Source organism: Haemaphysalis longicornis, unplaced genomic scaffold, assembly GCF_048455015.1.
Source record: "Haemaphysalis longicornis isolate Haplotype H1 unplaced genomic scaffold, Haemaphysalis longicornis Haplotype H1 scaffold_1, whole genome shotgun sequence".
In the NCBI taxonomy this organism is placed as follows: Eukaryota; Metazoa; Arthropoda; class Arachnida; order Ixodida; family Ixodidae; genus Haemaphysalis; species Haemaphysalis longicornis.
Genome location: NW_027526203.1, coordinates 386,086,270 through 386,109,904, shown reverse-complemented (window position 1 = coordinate 386,109,904; position 23,635 = coordinate 386,086,270). Strand labels below are relative to the sequence as shown.

General features: G+C 47.4%; 1 protein-coding gene across 1 annotated transcript in view; it reads left to right on the top strand.

Annotated features, from left to right (window-relative positions):
- The first annotated feature begins 220 nt into the window (after nucleotides 1-220).
- The window catches only part of LOC144155235 (uncharacterized), a 301,417-nt gene continuing 278,002 nt past the window's right edge, over nucleotides 221-23,635 (top strand). Inside the window, exon 1 of the mRNA XM_077686560.1 lies at nucleotides 221-451. The gene's annotated coding sequence lies outside the window, so the exon portion shown is untranslated. The remainder of the gene's footprint in view (nucleotides 452-23,635) is intronic.

Sequence of the window (23,635 nt, the reverse complement as noted above, 5' to 3'; positions counted from 1 at the left end):
GCGCTGGTGCCGCCGCCGTGGGCCCGAGTTCGGGCGAAGGGAGCGGAATGAGGGAGAGCGCGCCAGCACGCATGCGTTGGAGAGGAGCGAGGAGTCTCAGAGCCTCCGATTGTTCAATACGAGTTTTTTCTCGGGAGCCGCCTTCTGATTGGACCTTCTCCCGCGGAGTGCGTGAGGCCCCGCGATAAACACGGGGCCCGAGGATGCAGTTGCTTCTGCGCCCGCGAGCGAGGGCCCACGTTGGCTTCGAGTAGCGCGCCGCACTGAGCTGCTCGGCCGCGTCTCGCTCCCGCCTAGGGTCGCCGGCGTCCTGTCATCGCGACTTCAAGCCGCGTTCCTGCCGCACCACTGTTCCGGCCTCGGTCAGCCCTGCGCACGTTTTCGGCGGCCCGCTTTCTTCGCCGGTCGTCCAGAGAGGGAGCCACTCCTCCCGGCCACTTCACCGCAGACAGTAAGTGGGTCAGTGGGGCCATTCGCCGTAGTCACGGCGGCTGCTTCCGGCCGGTCGCGGATTTTCCGCGCTACCTTACGGAATCACCGCGCGTGATATTGCCCCGTCGTTCAATAAGGGAAGTGAAGCACGAGAGAATGTCGCGTGCCTGCCTGCCGGCGCGGTTCACTCGAGACAACTTTCGCGAAGCGAGTGCTTAGTTTCCGGATAAGTTTGGAAGACACTTTCCGAAGCATATGTCACACCGACCGGTCAAAGTTTCCTACCGAGATTCGCAGTTTGGTTACGTCTTACATTATTTAGTGTGCGTGGGGCACAAGTACAGGTTTGTTCTGTTGTTTCCAGCTAGCGACACAGTAAGGCGAGGTTTTTAGAGGGAGCTTTTGCCTGGTCTCTCGCAACGAAACTACGCAGATAATAAATAAGCGCGAAAAAAATATAAGTTACCTAGTACTGTATTCAAATTTTGACATCAGCTTTCGTTTAGGGGGAAAAAGTTAGGGGGAGGGGAATGCAAAATTTTCAATTTTCTAAGCTGGTACTCGTGAACGGTCGCTTAAGAAGTCACTTTCGACCGCATGCATGATAACTCATTTTTGTTCCTTACCACTCGCTTTTAGATAATTTAGGAACTCCTTGCAATGTATACTGGGGGCTGAAGTAAAAAGTTGTTGCGGGAACTCAACAGGACGAAAGGCTTAACTGCGTGTGAAGGCGTTCCAAATGAAAACCTGCAAATCTTGCAGCAGGCATACACAGACCAACCAACGTCGTTTAAAACGAATAAAACTGATACTAACTTGTTCGATGTTCCACAGCCTTTTGTGACTGCGCCTTCGAAAAATTCTGTGTGAGCGGAAGAACGAACTTCCGTGCGCAAGAACGCAATACATATAAATCTTGTCCGTTTTAGATTCGCTAACGTTTTACACAAAATTCACCGGCTAGTGGTTGTTCGTGAGATACAAATTAAAATTAGAGCTCTAAGTTTAGTTGTCAGTTTTTTTTTAACTGTGTGCTTCACCCCGATTGTTTGAAAATCAAGGACATAATTCAGAATCTTGCTTGCCATATTTACTAAATTTTAACTTTTAAAAGCGGAAAACTTAATTTCAGTCAGTCACTTAAAACTGCTGTTAGGCGCTGCAGTGTAGTTCCTCAAAATATGACTCGGGCGAAAGTATCGTGCAACTCCCCCAATAAAAGAACCTGAAACCGTCAAGCAAGTGAATCTAATTCTTTAGCTTAATTTACACCAGGTACACATAGAACAAAAAGAGCAGATATTGAGGCGAATAGCCACCTGCACCCTAACTGTTCGTTAAAACCATTGGCGCCTGTTGCGTGTCGTACAATGTACGTCATAAGAGTGCGATAAGTTACAGAAAGGCACATTTAGCAAACACGAAGGGGTCACCAACTGTAGATCAACGTTCCGAGATAAAAGGATAATATACGCGAAAACTCGGTGGACTCAATTTTCTTCCCTGTGCGCATGGCTTCTCCTTACAAGTACTGTTAGTGTATCGTCAACAGTATACATCAAAATCTGCCAGTCAATGATTTTTTTTTATCTTAAAAACATTGTCTTCTTAAACAGTCTGATAACAACGTACATTGAAAGCGATACTATGCCGTGACTAGCGGTGGTACCAGGTGATGACCGGGTGTCTTAATATATCAGTGGGTCTCAGAAATATTGAGGAATCCGGAAAAACGCCTAATTTCGCTCCAAATCTAGATTCTGCTCATCAGGTGTTGTTTCGGACAAACCGTGAAATGACTTCGTAGATGTCGGTGAGCGCTGCAAATGTGAGCAAAGCCCAGTTTATATATGAATGGGCCTGCGCGATAATAATAAAAAAAAATCCGCAACAATTCAGATTTTTATGCTCATTTAGAGGTGTTGTTAAACATGTCGCTTTATTGTGTTTTTGCGCCTTGGTAGTGATGCACTCCCGCGCTCTCAAGTCTGTAGGTCCAGCGCTGTGGGCTGGTCGTTGACATCACATCCCAGTCATTTTCACTTCGTTAGGGGTGTAATTTCAAAAATCCCGCTCTTCCTTTCACGGGCTTGTTGGAACAAAATACTTCAATAAGATTTCAGGCAATTGTATCGGTAACAATCTTTCGCAAAACCCAAATGGATATATCACCGGGCTGAGCACATATTGAGTAACTGGTAAAAAAATGTTAATTTACACTCAAAGTACATTAGGGATTGGTTAGCGGGGAAACCCTGTAAAGCAGTTTTTAAACATCCCTATGGCTACCTACATCAGCGAAAAACAGCTCGATATCGGAACGATCCAGCGAGATCATAAGGAATTCCTGAAAAAAAGAAAGTTTTAGCCCTTGCCACTCTCTCAGCTGGGTGCAATATTTAAAAAAATCCTGACATATTGAGCTGAGCGGGATATGAGAGAACTGAACTGAGCGGGATATGAGAGAAATGTAATCCCGAACTTCAAGTCTCAATGTCCAGCTTTAGTTTAAGCGAAGCGTTGATATCACCTTCTAGTCCTTTTCACTATACATTGAAGCTGTAAGTCCCGCTCGCCGTTCTGAGCGCGAAATCCTTAAATTTGTTTTTGTGCGTTTGTGTTGGTAACAATCGTCAGCGAAAACCAATTCGATTTAGCATGGAGGGACCGAACATATACTGAAGATTTCGTAAAAACACATAATTTACCCACAAATCGAAATTCACCCCAAAAGATGTTGGTTGGGGCGAAACCTTGAAACTACTTTTTAGATGTTTGTATGGATTAGACATACATAAAAAAAACAGCTGCATATGTTAAAGGGCCTGCGAGATATCAAGAATTTTCGAAGACATAATTTGTTTCTTTTACTCCTTTGAGGGGTATTTTGCAAAAACCCAGTATTCGTGAGCCCCTACTACGTGATAGGCATCTATGGCCGAAATTTTCAAATTTCTGTAAGTCCAGCAGTTCCGCCTGGGATCTTATGAATCAGGCAGTCAGTCGGACACTTTTATTTACAGGTATAAAAAAGTGTGCGTTTGGCACCAGCGCCATTCAAAAGCCACATCTCATTGATGCCTGAGACGGAAATAAGGACGAGTATTCCGGAAGTCTCCAGTAATGCTTGGTATTTTTTTAAAATTAGCTATTCCGCTCAGGCTAGGGTACGGCTTCTTTCATTAGTATGCCCGTTGCTAGGAGCTAAATTTGGCGGAAGGAGGGCTGCAAGCCCAAAAGGGAACTAAACAGATCAAATGAGAAGAAAGAAACTTTATGAACTATACGCTCCTCCTCGTTGCGTTTCCTGAAATAAATTTCCTGCAAGCAGCAGCCCGTGGTCGTATTTTTGCCCCACGCGTAGCGATAGACTCGCAGTATATAGGCATGCGGCTTCTCCAAGTAGCCAAACTAGACACCTAATCATTTGCATTTGTACCTACGATCGCACGGCAGTGCCTTGGCTTTAGTTTAACATTTCAGTTATCCACACGCATAGTTCAATCATTGCAATTTTTCGGATGCCGTAACAGCTAAAACCATTAGAGAAGTGTTCTCAAACCATCGTCTGGTAGAGTACGTTTTGTGCCGCACAAGCGATTCTGTTTGTGATAGCATTGCCATGTGTACGTAAGAAAAAAATACGTTGAAAAAGTTCGGCTGTAAATTACATTCGTGAACATATATTCTTCCGTTTCGTTGCAGGTAAGCGCATTTCAACTCGGTCCTAATGAGCACCGCTGTAACCCGCTTGTGGAAAAAGTCGTTCCTTGCCAGCCTTATTGTCCCATCATTGAAGGTTCTTAATTAGGGCCGTCGTTAGCTTGGTTGTCTCCCCAGAAAAAGAGTGCCACGTGTGAACGGTGGGACGGGAAAATCAGGTACACATAGTGGGGAAAGAACATCATGTCGGAATTGTGCGCGATGGGTTCTTTTTTTTTTTTTTTTTCGCCTTCATCGCAATCTTTTATGGCGCGTTCTAAGCGGCGACCTTTTTTCGGCTGCCCTGACGATGAACGTGGAGTGTTCACGAAATTACCAGCGCGGCATGTACTTCTGGAGACTTTCGCAAGGCTGTGCCGCGTAGAGCCCGCGCATGCAATAAACGAAATCTTGTTGCACTTTCCGCGCACCCGGCAAAGCCCCATTCATCGCACGGAGTGCCGACTAAGGCCACTCTCCAGAGGCCGTCGTCTCATTCTGCTCCGATGAAAGGGGCAGCAGCTGCCGGGAAGCGGCGAATTGATTATTAATTCCGCTGCTCTTTATTGCCCGGCTTGTGGGCGGCGACGGAAACGCCCAGCCTCGCCACTAAGCTGCTGATTTTACTCTAACCCAACAGTGCCGGCCTTCGGGACGGGCACACGCAGAACTGGGAACTGCGGGTCTTCCCGATATTCGGTCTTTATCTATGCGACGTGGAAGAATATGGAATGCGGCCGCGTTTGAAGCCATCGAAAAAAAAAGCGCCAGTGACCTATAATGGCAGCGTCGTAATCTTTAAAAAAAGCCTTGCGGTTGTTCGCATGACAATATATGTGATAACAGTGAAAATAGTTAGTATTTAGAAGTTGCCAAAATGGTTCTTATTCAGTGCTGATAAATTATGTAGCTTTTTCGCAGCAAAAGGCCTGTTTGTTTAAGTGAGGTAGTTTTTTAAGCTTCACAGATCTAACGGGCCAAGAAGCCGTTGAAGCGTAAGGCACAACATTTTAGTGCCTTACGGAATAATTTATGCCAGTTTGGGGTCTTTTAACGCGCCGAAATACCACTCACGGACGTTTATATTTTTCGCTCCTTATAGTCATACGACCCGCAGCCGTGCCCAGGAGAAGAACCTGAGACTTCGAGCTTGCCCCAGTAACTGCGCTATGGAGCCGTTTAGATCACTAAAGAAATTTTTTGCGACATATTTCGGGATAGAAGACATATGCGGTTAATATTTTTTTAACCTGTCGTCTCGGTTTTCCGCGAGTCAAATAAACGCAGTTTCGACGTTGTCCACTATTTTTGCACCAAAAGGATGGAGCGGAAATCGCGCACAAATAACGTTTATTTCAGGCTTGGAGTGTGTTAAGGCGAAGCGTTATATGTCGCACGAAATGGCTTATGTTGATTCGAAAACGCACTGCAGAAAAGCGAACTTTTTCTGGCGACGATAATTATCGTGGGTGACGTGAAAGAAGAAAAAGAAAATTCTTCCCCTGGTCGGAATCGAACCCGGGTCTCCCGCTGTACGAAGCCGACGTCTATCAGACTGCGCCATTGCGACACGGTTGAAGCAGTTTGGATTTGGAGAGGGGTACATGGACGTGAGAAATTTAGAAAAATCATGCACCCGTCCGCAAAACGACGATGATGGTTTATTTATTTGATTGTAGGGTTGAACGCGCCGGCGCAACGCAGGCGATGAGGCGCGCCGTAGTGGAGGGCTCCGGATTATTTTGACCACCTGGGGATCTTTAACGTGCCCCGAAATCTCGTACACACGGGCGCTTTTCCTTTTCGCCTCCATCAGAAAAGCGGCCGCCGCGGCCGGGAATCGAGCCCGCGTCCTCGTGCTCAGCAGCAGAACGTCTTAGCTTCTAAGCCACCGCGGCGGGTACGACGATGGTCTGCGATTCAAAGTCCAAACTCAGACGACAGCCAAGGAATCCCTCATGAGAAAGCTTCGCATTCAGCACCATCGTCGTCGTGAGACGGAGGGGTGTAATTCTTCGGTGATCAGATAGCGCCCGACAATGTTCGTAACTGTCAGTTCGTTGCTACCTTGGAATAAAGTACAACTATTTTCGTCTACGGCCAAGAGCAATGGGCTGTGCTGTGACGTGTCGTCGGCAAAATTATTGGATGCATTTGATCGAAGGCTGATAATTGAAAATTGGTTGAAGACTGGCACGCGCGCCCTCACTCATCCCCCTGGTCAGACAGCTTTCACTAATTGCCAAATAATTTGGCGCTAACCCCTATAGAAATCAGACACATCCAGGTTTTATCCGGCCCATTTCCGGGCGGGAGTTTTCACGGCGGACAGCCAGCGAGATTCCGCGAAATTATTTCTTATTTCCCCTTCCAGACAGCGGCTCGGAACCACCTTCGTAGGGGTGACCATCAAATATTGCTTTGCGGTTGCGACGGGGAGTTTTTAACTACATTCAGCCAGCGCCGAATGGGGGCCCTTTCAAGAAATCTATGCCTGCCTCCTGATACCACAAACCGGTCGTTTTTTTTAAACATAAAGCGTTATTAGGCTACTCGCCCAGTACTTTTTTAGTGCTCCGCCGAGATGGCTCAGTGGCTGAGGCGTTGCGCGGCTGAGCGCAAGGACGCGGGTTCGATTCTGACCGCGGTGGCTGTTTTTCCAGATGGAGGCGAAAAGCGAAAACGCCAGTGTGTATAGATTTCGGCGCACGTTAAAAATCCCCAAATGGTCAAAATTTTACAGTAGCGCTCCACTACGGCGCGCCCCATAGCCGAGGTGTAACGTTTAGGCGCGTTCGCCCCCTGCCCCTCCCTCCCCCCCCCCCCCCCTCCCCGCCCAGAAAAAAAATTTTTGTAACAGCACATTCCTAATGCTCGGCACACGGTGACTTGTCCTCTGCTGAACATTAAATTGGATTGAATCGGAACGGATTATTTTTTTATGGGCATGTTGACCTGTACGCTGTGAAACGAGTGCGCCAAACTAAACACCGTCGCTTTTAGTTAGCGATTTCACTTTCTTGTGACTGTACTAGCCTAATGAAACGTAACTGGGTTGTAATTTTGTCCTGGCAGGCAAATATGTTTGCGTAAAACCAATCTCACGGTCTTTCGGCCGCACCGGGTGAAGCTTCTCAAACGGCTACGGGAAGCGGCAGGCTCGTGTTATTCCTAATAAAACTGCGACTGCTAATTATCTGTGACGTGCCGGCGGAGATAACCGTCTCTGAGTTTGTGGAGTCGTCTGAGAAGACAAACGCACTACGCGCTGGGGGATGAGCGCCTAATTTGCTTGGATGGAATTCGATTGGATGGGAGTAGCAGGTGGAGTCGCGGAGGAACTGGTAGTTATCAAGGGTATAGGCCACATGTGCTATCATGATTAGTCTGTGTTGCATTAGTTTCGCGTATGCTACACAATGTTCTCGCGACCAGTTGTTCATTTTCTTACTCAGAAAGCTGTCTCAACGACAAAGAGGGACATAAACGTTAAATACCTAGGTAGGCCGGTTCCTGAGCTGTACGTCAAAAATCATGCACCCCTCCGTCTAACGACGACTATGGTTTAACGAAGCTATAGCGAGGGATTCCTTAGTTGCCGTCTAAGCTTGGACATGGGCTCTCAGATGGTTTGAACTTTGGCTCGTTGAGCTTTAACTTTGACTCGCACGCAGTTTGGTCTTTTGATCACAGCGGCTTTCACTTTTACCCTTCGCCATTTGATTTCGCACGAAGACAGCTTCGCGTTCATTAACCATCGTCGTCGGCTGGGGGGGGGGGGGGCATGGACCCCTCTCCAAATCCAAACTGCTTTGACCGTGTCGGAATGGCGCATTCGGATAGACGTCGGCTTCATAACGCGAGGGACTAAAGTTTGATTCCGACGACGGGAAGCGTTTTTTTATGTGCAGAGCGCTTTAGGGGCTCGCCTTGTGGTCGTAGCTCGCGCGCTGGACCCAAGTTAAGCCACACGGTGTTCCGTCGTAGCGGCTGTCGTCGCGGCGTAACCCAGAGGCTTCGAAAGCCAAGCGGTTTATGTAGTCATAAGCGTTCGAAACTCGTGAACCGCTGGCACTTGTCATACATCTCCCCGTTGTTTAGCGCAAAGAAAACTGTAGGCAAAATATACGTAATTAACCGGCAGCGCCCGCGTTCATTGAGTCAGGAACGCTCGTTGGGTTGGTTTTTAAGGTAGTAAGCGAAAAAAAGTGGCAGTGCAACGACGGCACGTGCGGGAGGAAAAGCAAGCACACAAAGAACAGAACTCCCGCTGGCGCAGTTTCAGGCAGGGGGTGCGCGAGCAGTGCGAAGGTGGGAAATTTGAATTGTATTGGGTGGTAGCAGCGAGCGGGTAACGGCGCTAAAGCCCATTATGGCGAATCACTGCTCTGCACTTCCGACAGCTTTCACGTAGAGTTGAACGGCTTTAATTTTATTTTCTTTCACTTCACCCATGAACACCATCATCGTCAGGGAAAGTTGGCTTTACTACAGTGAGTTTTTGACGTGACATACATGATCAGTGAGACATAGAAATCTTTGCTTTAATAGGGACTAGCAGTGGGGTTCATTGAGCCGGATATAAATGTCCGGTATCCGGGTGGCGTGCAGGTCTCGATGTCGAGCGCGAGTTAGGCCAGGACACGACCGCAGGAGGTACTTAATGGTGACTAGCAGCGCTTTATTGGAGCAGGGGTGCACGAGCCACCGAAGTTAAAGCGTTCTTTTTTTTTAACAGGCTCCTTCCTACCTTCCCAGTAGGGCTTACACAGCTCATTAAGTTTGAACCCCCTCAGCGACGGCGTCCTTCATATATATAAATGCTGTTTGCAGGCAGAGATCCAGCGGTGAGATATATTTATCCTGCTTACCTCACCCGTGTTGGCACCGCAACACTCCAAGAGCTCATGCAAACAAGCCCCGCATAAACTTTTCCGCCCCGTCTACGACTGCCCAACTTCACACAGACAAAGTCTTCCGGGAGGTTAATGGCATCTTCTATGTTCACAAAGCACGACTGCATTCGTTCGTTAAGTTCACTCTCCGTATTATTAGCTTTAGATGTTGCTGCTTCGAGACCGCGAAAGAAAAATTATTCACCCTTAGACGCTAAACAACAATGCTGCTGGGCTTCAAAAAATTACAAAAAAACTGCATTTTATAGCGTTTTACGAACAATGGTTGTTTTTCTTTTGCGTCATAAATTAGGCAAGAAAGTAATGAAGATGAAACATGAAATTCGCTGCGAGGAATGGCTCACGACGTGACACGTGAAGATAATTCTGACACACCCAGGTATCGCTGGTTTTGATTTTATCATGCAAAGATGTTTGCGCTTACTGGGTTACGCTAGGACCACGGAAATGTGCCGATAACACCTTAGTATCTCCGCATTTCAAGGCCTTTTTCCTCTCTTCAGCGGCGAAGCAACACTTGCGCGGCTTTAGTATTTCTGCGCTTGCGATATAGTGCCTAAAAATCAGAAGGCCTAGCGCGCCAAGGGGCTGCTACACTATTAAGCTTCCCTGATCTCGAGGTAACGAATTCCATTGCCGGCTGAGGCGTCCGTATTTTTTTTTTTTTTGTGGAGTCAAAAAAACTACATGATTATTGGTACGAGAGTGCACCGCATGTCAAATAACCCGAGCTGCTGCATACTGTTCCGTATCCCACCCTTGTGGCGCGCGTCATATAGATCAGCTATAGCTTCGCGGGAAAGAAGCCAAATCTGGATTTCATATAAACTACCCCTTTCAGAAACAACAGCATGTTGTGCAACAACTGTGCAGCGTAGCTTCATGGGCGGCTCATACAGCACGAAAGTCGCGCAATGTTTGCTGGGATCAACGTTTTTCGCTTCATTTCAGCCCTATTAGAAATTGACGTCTTGGTGACCTGCATTTTGTCGGTGCTCTTCACCTCATCGGAAGCAGAACATTTCTGGGTAAATAACCTGCGGCGACTTAATTCAAATCGAAATTTAAAACCAGAGACTGCACCTTGGCTTGAAGGCAATCCGGAGGTTCTGCTTCACCAAAATGCACTTGAGTGGACAATCCACGCCGCCAACAAAACAAATTCAGCGAATGTCAATCAACACGCATACAATTTGAGTCAAAAATGTGATCTGTACTTTGGCACCGCGGAATGCAGAACGCCATGCTTGAATTTCGTGATGCCACAAGCGCACACTGAAATTTTGAGTCAAATCGTACGCTGAACATTCGCCGACATTTTATTGTCGGCTGCATGGATTAGTCAATGGATGTCCCTGTGGTGAAGCTGAACCACACGATTATCTCAGAGTGCCGGAGAGGAGTCATGTTTTAAGGGGACCCTGCAACACTTTTTTCAACTTTTCTTGAAATCTTAAATGCTTGCAGAACGTAGTCACCCAACCCACCCAGTACTTAGATTAATGGGTCGCAAAGTACCGCAGCCAAAAATTACTGCTGCCCAATCAGATAACTTTGAAACTCGCTCAAAAGATTTTTCTCTCTTTCCCGGTCTTGACGTTCCTCGACGGCCCGAATTACGTCACTAAGACCATGTAGCAGCTGTTGGCCGGTTTTCGGGTTTTCCTTCAGTTGCAGCAGTGAACGCTTTTCGATAGCAACTTCAAAAAAGAAAGCCACAAAAACAAGGCAGAAACGGAATGTGTATCTGGTGCGACGAAAAAATCACGCAGTGCCGTTCCGCGCTGGCGAAAACTGTAGCTTTCGCTGTGCTTCCAGACGCGAAGGAAAGCGTGAAAGCGTTTATCAAAAGTGTTGTTGGGTCCCTTTAACTTCTGGCGTTCTTCAACACGTGTCAGAATATCGTCATCGCAGATATTTTTAATGTGAAAGCATTAAGTGGCTAATTAAGCAAGAAAGAAGCAATTGTCAATAAATTTTAACAAATGAATGAATTAAATTCCAATACATTACAATGCAGCCAATAAATTCTCATTGACTACACTCTAAGACGTCCACGTAGGGCGTCTTCACCACAATGCTTCAGAGAGATCCATTGTGCAAATTCGACTAACGACGTGGCCGAGCATTCAATTTAAATGAAAAAGGGCATCTGCGCATGGTATATCGCGCAACGCAAAACGCTATTCACGCCTAGCGGGCGCAGTTACCCCTACGCACATATATTTTTTAGTCAAATCCCATGAACGGCTTCGTATTTCGCCGAATTTGCATACCTGGTCACTTCAATTGGTCGTTCTGGAGCGCTGTGGTGAAGAAGACCTGCGGGGTCTTTTTAGAGTGTTCGACGCATTCAATAGTGCGTGCCTCAGAAATCGAACACAAACTTAAGAATAGGGGCATGCCACATGCGCTGCTCCTGTCGTACGGGAGTGAACCAGTCATCAGCGAGTCAGGGCTCTCTGTGCGGCGTTAAATCGGCCATCAATACTTTCCAATTCACAACTCATAATAAGTGTTTTGGGGAGCTCGGATGTTGCGAAATTTTTAACACGAAAGTGTTTTATTCCGGGGTCCACCAAGATCTAACTGACGTAATATCTGTCCGTCATGGAAATCACATCGCCAGAAAAACTTCGATGACGCGGTGGCGCTGGGATTCGAGCCATGAACTCTTTTGCCGCGAAGGGAGGTACGAAACGCGCTCCCGACTGAGCTATGAACAGACGCGAGAATAGGACGACAAACGCGCCTTACAGCCTGCCCTTCAGATGGTGCTGCCACCTAGGAGAGGCGATGCATCATGACGCTAATGGGCGCCAGAAGTTGGCGCCTCGATGCCAGCGCCTACGTGTACGGGGGACAGGCAGCGGAAGCTTCGGAGAAGCCGACTTGCGGATGTCGCACTCGTGACACTGTCCGCTGCTCCTTCGCTGCAGCGGACCGTGTGTTCACCAAATGATTCGCTGACAACCCGTTTGGTTTCGTTCGCACGGACGGTTTGCGAGTGCCTGTGGTTTCAGCCGGATTTACGCAATGCTTTGGAGCGTGCAATCCGGTGTCCAACGTTGATGCGTAGAACGGTGCCATATCGACGGAATATAAATAGCGATGGGCAAGTTCATATCGATGCACAATAAACATTCAACTGCTCCTGTGAAGGCACATTTCAGTTTCGTGTTTTACCTGTTCCTATGGAAGAGCGAACAAACTCATTTTTCTCCCTCCATTAAGCAAACGACGCCGCAGCCGGGGACAGACGCTCCGACCATGCGAAGGCTTACAGCACAGCTCAGCCACAGAGCCACATCAGTGGGATGCTCAGTAACATAATATGCCAACCGCTCTTCGTTGTAACTGTATAGACATTGACGCGCAGTTGCTAGTAACATGTTGCCAGTCACAGCCACAATCGAAAAACCTTAAAGAGTAAGCCGTTCTTTATAAATAGGATCCAGCGTTTCCAGAATTTAGCTCCGTACTTAAGACACTCAACGCAATAACTTTTGTGGATTCAGATTTAATGGGAAAACGTCTGATTTGGCGAGTTTCAGAAAAAAAGACAAAGCTTCAGACTTAATGTGTTTAGCCAGGCTCCTTGGTACATGATTGAGGAATAAATGAAAACACCACAGGAACGGAACTGAAAAAAAGGAACTGTACCGAAATGGAAGTAAATTAGGCAGTCAGAGCACTCTCACAAGTGCGGAGGCAAGCTGCATCTAAAAAAAAAAGCATCATCATCGAGTCTTCCCGGTGATCACAAGTGAGAGAGATAGATGAAAAAGCAAATAGGAAGGGCGACAGACGTATAAACACGCTACGTTATGTTCGGAGGCATTTAGATTCTACATGCCGTTGTACGGGGGCTATGTTATCGCTCAGGCATATTAATTTTCTGTTATCCCGTGCTCAAATTTATATTTCCACTTGAAGGAATAACCCTCGTTTGGTGGGCAGCATTCTTGTGTTCCTTTTCGCTCAGTTCCTCCCACGCCCTATTTTATCGTTTCCGCGAAGACAGTCCAAATTCGTAGACGATCGTTCGTGAAAAGCTTTGAATTTGAGGCGATCGGGATAGGTTTTTTTTGTTCTTGTTACCTGGCTTTCTGTTTTGTAAATATAACAGAGCCTTCTCGACCGCGCCGCACTCACAGGTGCAGGTTTACTGAGCACAGCAAAAGGATGATATGAAAGTGGGATTCTTAGCATAGTAGGATCGCTTGGCGGTGAATAAAATAATAAAACGTCTAAGAATTCTTGAAATTATTCGGGATACTTCCTACTTCGACGTGGTTCATCGGCTCTCCTGGTTTTTACCACATTAATTGCGGTAGGTGGCAGGGCGCTCCAAACATATCGTGTTGTCTCGCTTCCTGCGAGTGCGGGACAGTCGCTAATTAAAACACTGAATGTATGCCTCCATAGCAGTGAAGCGAGTGGTGGCCAGCAATCAATTCATTGCTTTATTGGCAAATTAACTGTACAATAAAAAGTTTTTTTATCGTGTTCTGATCGCGGTTATTGTTACAGCTTGAAACTGAATTGCTGTAAATACCTTAGAACCTCTTAAATATACGCGTTACACGGAGGAAACTCCAAAAAACTGCGCAGTGCTGTAAACGCTCATAATTTATGATTTCTTGTTTTTCAGAACAGCGCAGCTACATCTTGAATGATGCATCGTTCTTATAGCTGATTCATTCGTGGCATACACTAATATGCATGGAATAATTTGTAAGGGTCGGTCTTGGTAATTAGCACCGCGACGAGAGTCGGCTTGATCCGTCCTTCGGGGGAAACTATTGTGAGTGGACAAAGGACAAAGCGAGGTCAAGACACGATTGTGCCCGGCTGCCTATTGCTTCTTGTCTTTCTTTAGTTGCGGGTCTTCTCGGCTTAACAGTGTTTCTTCTCCCAAGCAAACGAGGTGCCAATCAGCACGGACGCTTGGATTTTCGTTGTGCGTAGTTCCTTACGATTAGCTCCCTTGCCACGTGCGCTCGCGCAACCGTTAATTGAGATCCATAGAAAAGGCTCGTGATTTAAGTTTATAAATTTGGCGATTGGTGATTTATTCTGTATTTTCCGTAAAATAGTGCTCCAATAGATAATCAAGATATAAAAATGTAGAGGTAGCCTACGAAAGATATAGGGAAGCCATGTGTTCCCACTAGTTCTCAAAAAGAGAGAGAAATAAAATGGCGCAGCTTGCACTAGTGGTGCAAGGCTGGAGAAACAGCAGGGCTGCTGCACCTCACATTTATTTCCGAAGCCGCTGAAAATGTTCCACGACTGGCAGGCTCGGATCGTTTCGTCCGCAGGATTTCAACATCTCTCCCAAAGTGAACCGCGTTAGCACGGGCTAGAACCCGCGGCCAAGTCCAAAGCCAACTCCCGTGCTACGAACGCAAAGGAAAGACTGTGCGCCATGTGTTCGCCGGAATTTTAATGTATATGTGCTTCTCATAACTTCAGTGTATTATTTTGTTTGCTTGACCATGCATTCCTCGTACTGCCACGTCTGAGCGTATTCTCCCGTGTAATAAAGAAAAAAAAATGCGATAGCCCAATCGGGTAGACGCCGGTTTTATAACGCGGGGGACCCGGGTTCGACTCTGACCACGGGAAGCGCTCTTTTTTTTTTTTTTTTCACTTGGCCGCAGATGTTATTAGAGAGTTTTAGCACTCCACATGCTCCGTTTGTTCCGTGGGTACCGTGTTGACAGGGACGCGACTGCGCCTGCGAGCAGGCGCCATTGCTCGTAGTTCAGGCATGGCGAGGAGGGCGCACCCCAGCGCAACGAATGCGCGGGCATGACGAGAGCCGGCAGCGGAACTAATCCCCCCTACCGAAACGAATGCGCAAGTGGCCAGACTCCGGTCAACACGGTAGCCACGGAACAGACGGATCATACGAGCCCCGTTTACATTGACCCGACGAGGGCGCGTTGAGTCGAAATAAACAGGTTTTTTGGACTCGACACCCCCATGTATAAGCGGACGGGGTGGGTCAGAGAGCCGTCGCGGCGAGTCCAGTCAACTCGGAGGCAGGGGGTGGGTTAGCTCTCTCGTCGGGCTGAGTCGGCGGGCCGCGGGGAGCAGAATACCGTATCTGCGCGGTTCTAACGCGCCCCCAATCGTAACGCGCGGGTAACCTCGCGCAGGAAAATTCGAAAAAAAAAAATGTGACACTGACGTTACTGCGCAGATGGAAAAGACATGACACCACGTACCTGGAAGAGAGATTTTATTTGGCGTATGCAGCTCTGGAAGCCAATAATGAATTGTGCTTCACAAGGTTGCTTATCCAGCTGCTGCTGGAAATAAAGTTATAGCGGGGAACACTGAAGCTGCCTGCGATTTCAAGTGCCTTGATCTTCATAATTCTAAGCGTTAGGGGCTAAGCAGAAGCACAAAAAAAATGTGCAACAGCTGACCAGGGTATGCGGCATGCCATTGAGGCTTCAGTGCGCCGAAATTCCCTCACGTGGTGTTGACATATTGTTTTTTATTGGATTGAGTTGGATTTTGCGGGTACTCAGTGTCCGTTGCGCATGGGAATGCTGCTTGCCGCTTTAAAGCCTATTTCGGTTTTGAGCCCGATTGTAACGCGCACACAAATATTAAGCTACCTTTTAGCAAAAGAGGGTGAGCGTTAGAATCGTGAAAATACGGTAGCCCCTCTTCCGCGAACCCCGCCGCTCCCCTCACCTCGATTCTTTGGACGGGGTTCATATAAACTCGGACGCGTCGAGGTAAGCTGAACCCGCCACTCAACTCACCCCGCCCCCGTCGCGTCCATGTACACGGGGCTGTGCTAAAACTCTCCATTGCTACTCACCGCTGCGAACCCGTACCGCTCGTGCCGTTGGGGTGGCCCAGTAATTAGGTTGCCGGTTTCACAGCGTAAAGGTCCCGGATTTGATTTCCGGGACTTACACGACCACATTTTTTTCTTGAGTGTTCGAGGTGTTTTGTGCGACGGAAGGACAAGTGTCGGCGTAAACAGCACTGCTGCAAAAATAAAGATAGCCTAGTAGAGATATAGAGAACCCATGTGTGACCATTGGTTCTCAGTCTGTTAGGTCGGTAATTCAAGGAAGACAAGCGTCTACGTTCTAAAGGGGTCGTAAAAGCATTATTCCAATATCTGCAAAAAATAATAATTGTAAAACGAATTTTAAGCTATCCATTGCGAAAAGCAGAGAGGTGGCTTTTCAAATAATTTGCAAGCCTACGAAATGTTTAGTGTTGTTCCCTCTTTCTTTTTCTTTGTCTTTGTTTTTGTGTTTCTTACTACTTCGTTTATGGGGAAATACGCAATAACTGTGTACACTGCTCTGGACTACTGTGGCGCCGGGCATACACGTTATTGCATAATGCTTAAAAAGGTAAAAAGCGCGACTTGGACAACGACAGTAGAGAAGGACGACGGGACAAGCGCTTGTCCCGTCGTCCTTCTCTACTGTCGTTGTCCAAGTCGCGCTTTTTACCTTTTTAAGCATAATGCACCAACTTGCCCAACAGATTTGTTTAATGAAGTTATTGCATAATTTTGTACTCCAAGCAATCGCGAACAGACAAAAGACAATAGATCATGTCGATTGTTATCACACTATAGTTTCAGAGTTGGCAGCACCTCTTATGCGATAGAACAAAAAATCTCAGCGAAATGGTACCAACAGCTTATTCACTTTCGTAAATGCATGCGGCACGTGGCGGTAATGCGCATCGATCGTGAGAACATGCAGCGTCGGTAATTCGGTCAGGAACTTTTGTCGCGACGTTCGGTGCGTGAGAAAATAGACCGAAATGAAGCTTTTGAGTAGCGGTGAAGAGCTATGCACTGACGCGTATTGTCATTTCAGATGGACATTCCATTCTTTTAAAGCCTTTTTTTGCGAAATAATGGGGACATGTGGAGCGGTTGGCGTTTAAATTCACTATCAACTAAGGAACACGCACCGTCAGGCCTCAGCCACTCGTCCTGGGCGGAGCAGCTTTAATGTCAGAATAAAGTGGCCGTGCGCGGGCCGCTGGGAATAGAAAAATCTGCGACCCGCATCCCCGGGGCATTACTGAAAGGATTTCAGGTGGAAGGAAAAAAAAAAAACGAGAGCAAACCGTGACGGCTGTTTTTCAGAGGGGGAAGGCGAGATACAAACGCGAATAAACGAACGCCGGCTGCGCGTTGAAGAACTAAGGATTGTGTACACTCCACTGCGGGCGTCCCATGGCCTGATTGTGCCTAGAGCTCGCTAGACGCGATTTTTTTTTTAAACGACTACATCCAGCCTCTGCCACTGAAATTAAGCCTATTTAGATACTCTGTCGGACACGTTGTTTCGGAGACTGCATGTCACATCAAGCCGTATGACAATATGCGACGTAGCGGGGCTTTGCGCCAGCGAGATTATCGCTTACTGGAGTCAGCTAGACACGCGCGATTCTGAGCGAACTGATTAGGAGAGACAACTGAGTGCAAGAAAACCGTTCTTCTGTGAGACCGTAGTGTAGCCAAGCAAAGATCATAGGTGGACAATAAGATAATTTGCGGGGGCAGTTCTGCTCGGCGGGGAAGGCGGAAGGCCATTAACTTAAATTTTATGCCTTGATGTTGCGTGTCATGTTAAGCCAGGTTTTAATAAAGCAGGTTCGAAAACAAAGTTTAAAATGGGAAATGTTTAATGCAGGCAATAGTGCTCATTTTTGAGTGATCGCTTTCAAGGACTGCCTGCCCATCAACGTGTGTTGTGTTCATACTGCCGTGGAGGTCGGTATCAAGAGCGCTGAACAGCGTCCGGAGCCTGCAGCTATGTGCAGGCACTTGAGCAGGTGGTTTCACTGGGCTGCTAGCCCAGCTCAGCACTCCTGGCTACCTTTAGTCTGCGCAGCAACACAACGAGAAAAAACTTGCGTAACTACGTAACATAGCGAAGTGTCAGCAGTGGGAAGACCGCTCCTCTGAGCTTCAACAGGCCGTAAATGCCAGCAGCGCTTTGAGAACGACAATGGTCTTAGCGCAGAGAGCGAAAGACTGGACGGAAGGGAAGAGGAAGGAGTGGGTGGGATCAACTCGTCTCGCCGCTATTGATCGAAGTGAAATCGAACCTTGTACTTGAGTTGATTTACTTGAAGAGAGCGAGGAAACGATACTTCTGGATTGGACGCGAAGGTGTCGCGGACAACCCTCATAAAAATTTTTACCAACATTGAGTTCAATGTTTGTTGACAAAAGTCGACAAAAGCTACCAACATTGAGTAGACTGTCTACTTACTGTCTATAGACTTCCTAGCAACAGCCTACCAACTTTTTGTCAACCATTGGCCACCGTGTTTGAACTGAAACGTTTCTGTAGACTTTCTACAGAAAGTTTTTTGTAGACTTTATACTCAATCGCTGTTGCTAACCGAAGCGTTTCTGACAGGATATTCGAAACGTGATGCAGTGAGAAAAGCCGGCCATTCCTAGACCGTGGTGTCAATACAGCTTAATAGAACGTCGTCATTATTGCCCTTTAAAAGATCGTTTAGTGGGAGCAAAAATGAAAAAAAAAAACAGGAAGCAGAAACAGATTAGGCCTCGGGAACATTGTCTGCGAGGGTTCACATTTTGCGGAGCCACACATCCACACGCGCACTTTCTGAAACACAACACAACAAACAACACAACCCCTGCTCACAAATGCACTACATCCGAAAAACCACAAGCGCTTGCAAGCAGGACACCGACACCGCACAAATGCTAGCAGTGCACTTCATGTATATATATACCCGCCAGCCGCGGGATGCCGATGCCGCGGTGAGGCGCGCCTCTCATTGCATGTTTACAAAACTACGCGTTATTATTTCCAAAATATAATACCACGAAACACTGGAACGTACGCAATTGCACATATCTTCATGTTTACTTTATTGTTGCAAGCTGTAACTAAACAAAACGGAAATCTGGAATGGGTTGCGCGCCGCGTTTCGGCTGCCTCCGGTGATTGACGCGTTTCTCCCGGAGGTACGCAAAGAGGGAGGGGCGCCGCTGGCGGTTGGCCGAGAGCGACCAAAACATCTGCGCCGGCCGTATTAGGTGGGCATAGCAGGCGATTTTAGATTATCGCCGTTGTTGGAGACACGTCCAGTAGTCTGTCGCGAAATATTTACTGGCATAATTCGTTCCTTTCAACCATGCATGGCACTTAGCTTGCGCAAATCAAAACACAGTGACGAGCGGTTGCGCGTGGTTGATGCCGCTGGCTGGCGCTTGTTCGGAACCGCTGAATAGTCATGTTGATTACCGTGAAGAGTGAAAGCGAGCGGGTCGTGAAGTACCAACCCGTGCGGCTGAGGGACGAACTGGTTGTTCCGAGGGAGAAACTGCGCCGCTCGAGGTACGAACAGTGAAAGTTGCTCCCTTTTGCTACTTTTTTTTTCTCGGGCTGCACAAGTGTGAAGATACATGCAGAGAGAGAGGGAGAGAGAAAGATACGTGTGTGTGTGTGTGTGTGTGTGTGTGTGTGTGTGTGTGTGTGTGTGTGTGTGTGTGTGTGTGTGTGTGTGTGTGTGTGTGTGTGTGTGAGAGTATGTGTGTCTGTGTGCGTACGTGCGTGCGTGCGTGCGTGCAGGCGCTCGGGCGCGCGTGTGTTTGTGTGTGTGTGTGTGTGTGTGTGTGTTTAAAACCTGATTCAAACAAAGTAACGTAATTTGGTTAAAGTCAAGTAAATAGTTTGTCCCCAAATATTGTGAACCTGTCCTGGTATTTAGCAAAAACCAATATGAATTAATTGAAATCGGACTCCAGGACGAAGGAAAAAGATGTTTGCGTTAAATTCAACTTGAGACAAAGCGTGTCAAAACACTTTTAGTGGTCATCCTACAGAAGCTCGTCAACAGACAAATGTCAACAAAAATGAGGTAGACTTTCTATATACAACCGTCAACAGACAAATGTCAACGTGAATTAAGTAGACTTTCTACATACAACAGTCAACAGACGGGTGTCAACATACATTCAGTAGACTTTTTACAGACGACTGTCAATAGAATGTAAGAGTATGTAGGATAGCAATAAAGTTGGTAGGATGTCAACAGAACGTCTACAGAATGTAAAAAAGCATTTTTGTAAGGGAATGGAGGAAATAGAGTAACGAGTCAACCGGAAAGGGCTCTGCGAAAGTTCCTGGAAGGCGTTAGTTCAGGCAGGACCCGCGATATGGTCTGCTTCCCCTTGTTCGTTTTTTTTTTCCCTTCTCAATGAAAGGAATCCCGATACATGGCCGTCGAAGCATGGGCTCAAGCTTTACAGCAAGCAAAACCACGCCGTCTGCACGGCTTTTATCAGCCTATTTGTTCCGGGACCGTACGCTTTATGTCGGGTTATTACATACGACGTCAGGGTGCCTTGTTTCGAACCCTTCTATACGGTACTTTTCGAATTGCAGGCAACGGTGCTCCAAAATGATGGCACGTTTAGGTAAAATGTGTTCTGTGTGTGTACTCAAGCTTGTCGCTGAGTATGAATCTTACATTGCGTTTCGAAGAATGTATCGTTTCCTATTAAAGTAAAATTTGTGGGATTTTCTGATCAATTGCGTAATTAATGTCGTGAAAAGTGTTACAGAACATGGAGAAGTACGGCGGGGACACAATATTCCGGACCACGCGAGGGCGTGGCGAAAACTGCCGCTGTGCACTCTAGACGAACGACGCCTGGTCGCCTGGTGTCGACATCGACGCGGCGGGCATGCTCGACCACGACGCCTTTGTAAGCATCCCTTTCGCCGCGACGATCAGTGTACGGCCATATGGGCCAATTCACCGGTGTTAGCGCATGCGTTCTTCATATTCTGACTAATCGTCTCTCGTAAAGGCTTTTGTTGTTTGTTTTGATACAGCTGAGTAAAAAGCAGCAAACTCAAAGAGACCATTCCGGGTAACGATGGATACATAAATACGCAGGGAACACATGCGCAAAAGCCGGCGCAATCGGCACGCACACAAGGCGTCAGATATGTAATGGGAATGTACGGTACCGCACAAAGGCATTGCCCCGTGGCGCATTACTGACGATCACAGCGCGGCTGTCGGAAGTGAGAAAGTGAGAAAACTTGCCTGCATACGAATAAAAAAGGACGCGCATGCGCCCTGCGCCGGTCTCGATAGCAGGCGCCTTGCCTCCCGAGTGCGCAGCGGCAGTTTTCGCCACGTGGCCCATACCGAAACGTGCAGCCGCTGACTAGCAGTAATCACTATTGTCGCTTCGGTTAGGTAGGTTAGAAGGAGAAAGGGGAGGGGGGAAATGGTGCAGCTGGCTCATTTGTACATGACTTGTGCCGCATTTCGTGTTTTGAGCAGAAACATTTGCCTGGCGGGTGTACGTACGGAGGGTGGGGGGTGGGGGTGGGGGGGGGGGGGGGGGGGGGGGGCGAATCGAGAAAGTTGAGAAAGCCGTTTCGCAACATCCTAGAAGATGTTAACTGTAATTCAGTCCCGCAATCCAGATGTAACCCAGCCCCGGCAATTTAGGTAGAAGTTTCCCAAGAAGCGGTCTCTCTTTAAAAAGAATGCAGAAACTCCAAAGTTTAAATCGTTGCATAATGCTTAAGCCGCTCTGCTATGCACCCAGCCCCTTCAGAGTCGTCGTTACTACTTTACTCAAATGTTTTGCAGCAAGACATTTCTCTAGGCACCGTATAAGAAGCGTAAAACTAAAGTTGAAAGGCTGTAGGGCATTTTTAATTAAATACCTCCATAAGACGCTAAGCACCGCTTTAAAGCGCTTTAGACCGAGCCCCTTTAAATTGGCTTCTGGACTATATACGGATGTTTTGCTAGAAGGCGTTTTTTTTTTGTCAGGGAATAAATAGGTGTTCTTTTATGAAAGTATGAACGCCCTAGGGCCTTATAATAAATGTGTACCCCCATAAAACCCCATGTATCCCCGCGTAGCGCTGTACACCATTCCTCCTTTGAGGTCGACCTCACTACTATACACAAATGCATTGCCAGAAAGACATTTTTAAGGGCAGTATAACGCGTCTGATATCAAAGTGTGAAGGCCTTAGCGCATTTTACTTATAGCCTTTCCGTATGCGGTGAAGGTGTGACACATCAAGCTTTACAGACTGACAGACGCGTTTCCCGTGTGCGGGCGCTTGCTAGTTCAGCTGTCGTTAGAAGAGATATTTGCAAAAATTATTGCGCGCTCCGTGGAGTAACCAATTTCTGGGTAATTTTTTTTTGTTTGATTCCTTTCCGTTCAGGGTACGTGCTTTCAGTGCTGGGCGAATAAAGCTATTTCGATATTTTGTCCCGATAATCTGCTTGCAAAACAGTTTCGCTGATTCTTCGTCGTTGCCAGAAGGGCCTCAGGAGTACGCTGCTTACTCCTGAAAATAGTGGGTGCAATAGGAATTAGCGAGCACCTTACGGTACATGGTAATCCTTTTTGATAGGATGGAATTGTCGGTAGCCTGCTGATCAAATATTCATGCTGTGCGGTTCGCGTGCGTTTTCCCGTCTGTGTCCGTCCAAGTGTCAGGATCGTGCGACGATACGTTACTGTGCCCCATGAGGGTATACGGACTTCCTTTTTTTCTCATTTGCCCAGCTCGCATGGGTGGGGGCGAAGAAGAAAAAAACTGTGCGTGCAGCTGTACGGGACTGTTACAGCGCAGCAGAAATTACCATCTGCAGTGCGGACTCAAGCGGCACAGATGCATCTCCATTATGAACATGAAACTGCGTCAGGACACATAGGCGTGGAAATTTGCAACAGAGGTCAAAACAAAAACGAGGGCTAGAACAGGAAGCGCCGTCAACGACACACATGTAAAGAAAAAGTCGAAAGGCGCCAACATGTATTCGTCATTTACGCAAGCTCAGTGCCGCAAGACTGGGCACGAAACAGGGCTATTATGTAACACTAAGTATATGGTGGGGACAAAAAATTAAGAGTCTGAATAGCGGTGTAAATTACAGAGACACGGACGTATTTCGCCACAGGCCTTCTACAAAAAAAGTGAACTAAAAGTAGTATAAAGAGGCTTGAAGGACGCTTTATCCTACTTTGCCTTTAAGAATGGAATTTGATGGCCGAGCTGGAGATGCGACATCCGTACTTGTAAGACGACGACTTAGAAGAGCGTCCCGCAATGGTTGGCGGCACCGCATCCATCGCGCACGTGTTCTCTCCCCGCAACCTATAGCAGGCGAGGGACGATGCAAGAATCCCAGCGCCACTCGGTGGACTATGCGACAGACGGGAATTTAACGCTCCTCCGATCAATCAATCGGGGCTTTCTAGTCCTGCCGCCGACACCCGCCTTTGTGCTGCTCCAGCTGGTTGACGGTACTTAATTCTGTCGCGTTATTAAACGTTAGATACCGCTGGCTCTGTGAAACGCGAAATAAACGCCGCTGTCCTTTACACTAATCAACGTTCCCGGTGATAACTCTGTGCAATGCCTCCAACATCGCGCAGTCGCGTTGCCCAAAAGGAAGACTTGCCAATTATTTGCGACCGACCAGCTATAAACATTCTGTTGGCAGTACGATACCCCACCGCTGTAAATAACGGGGAAGGTGTG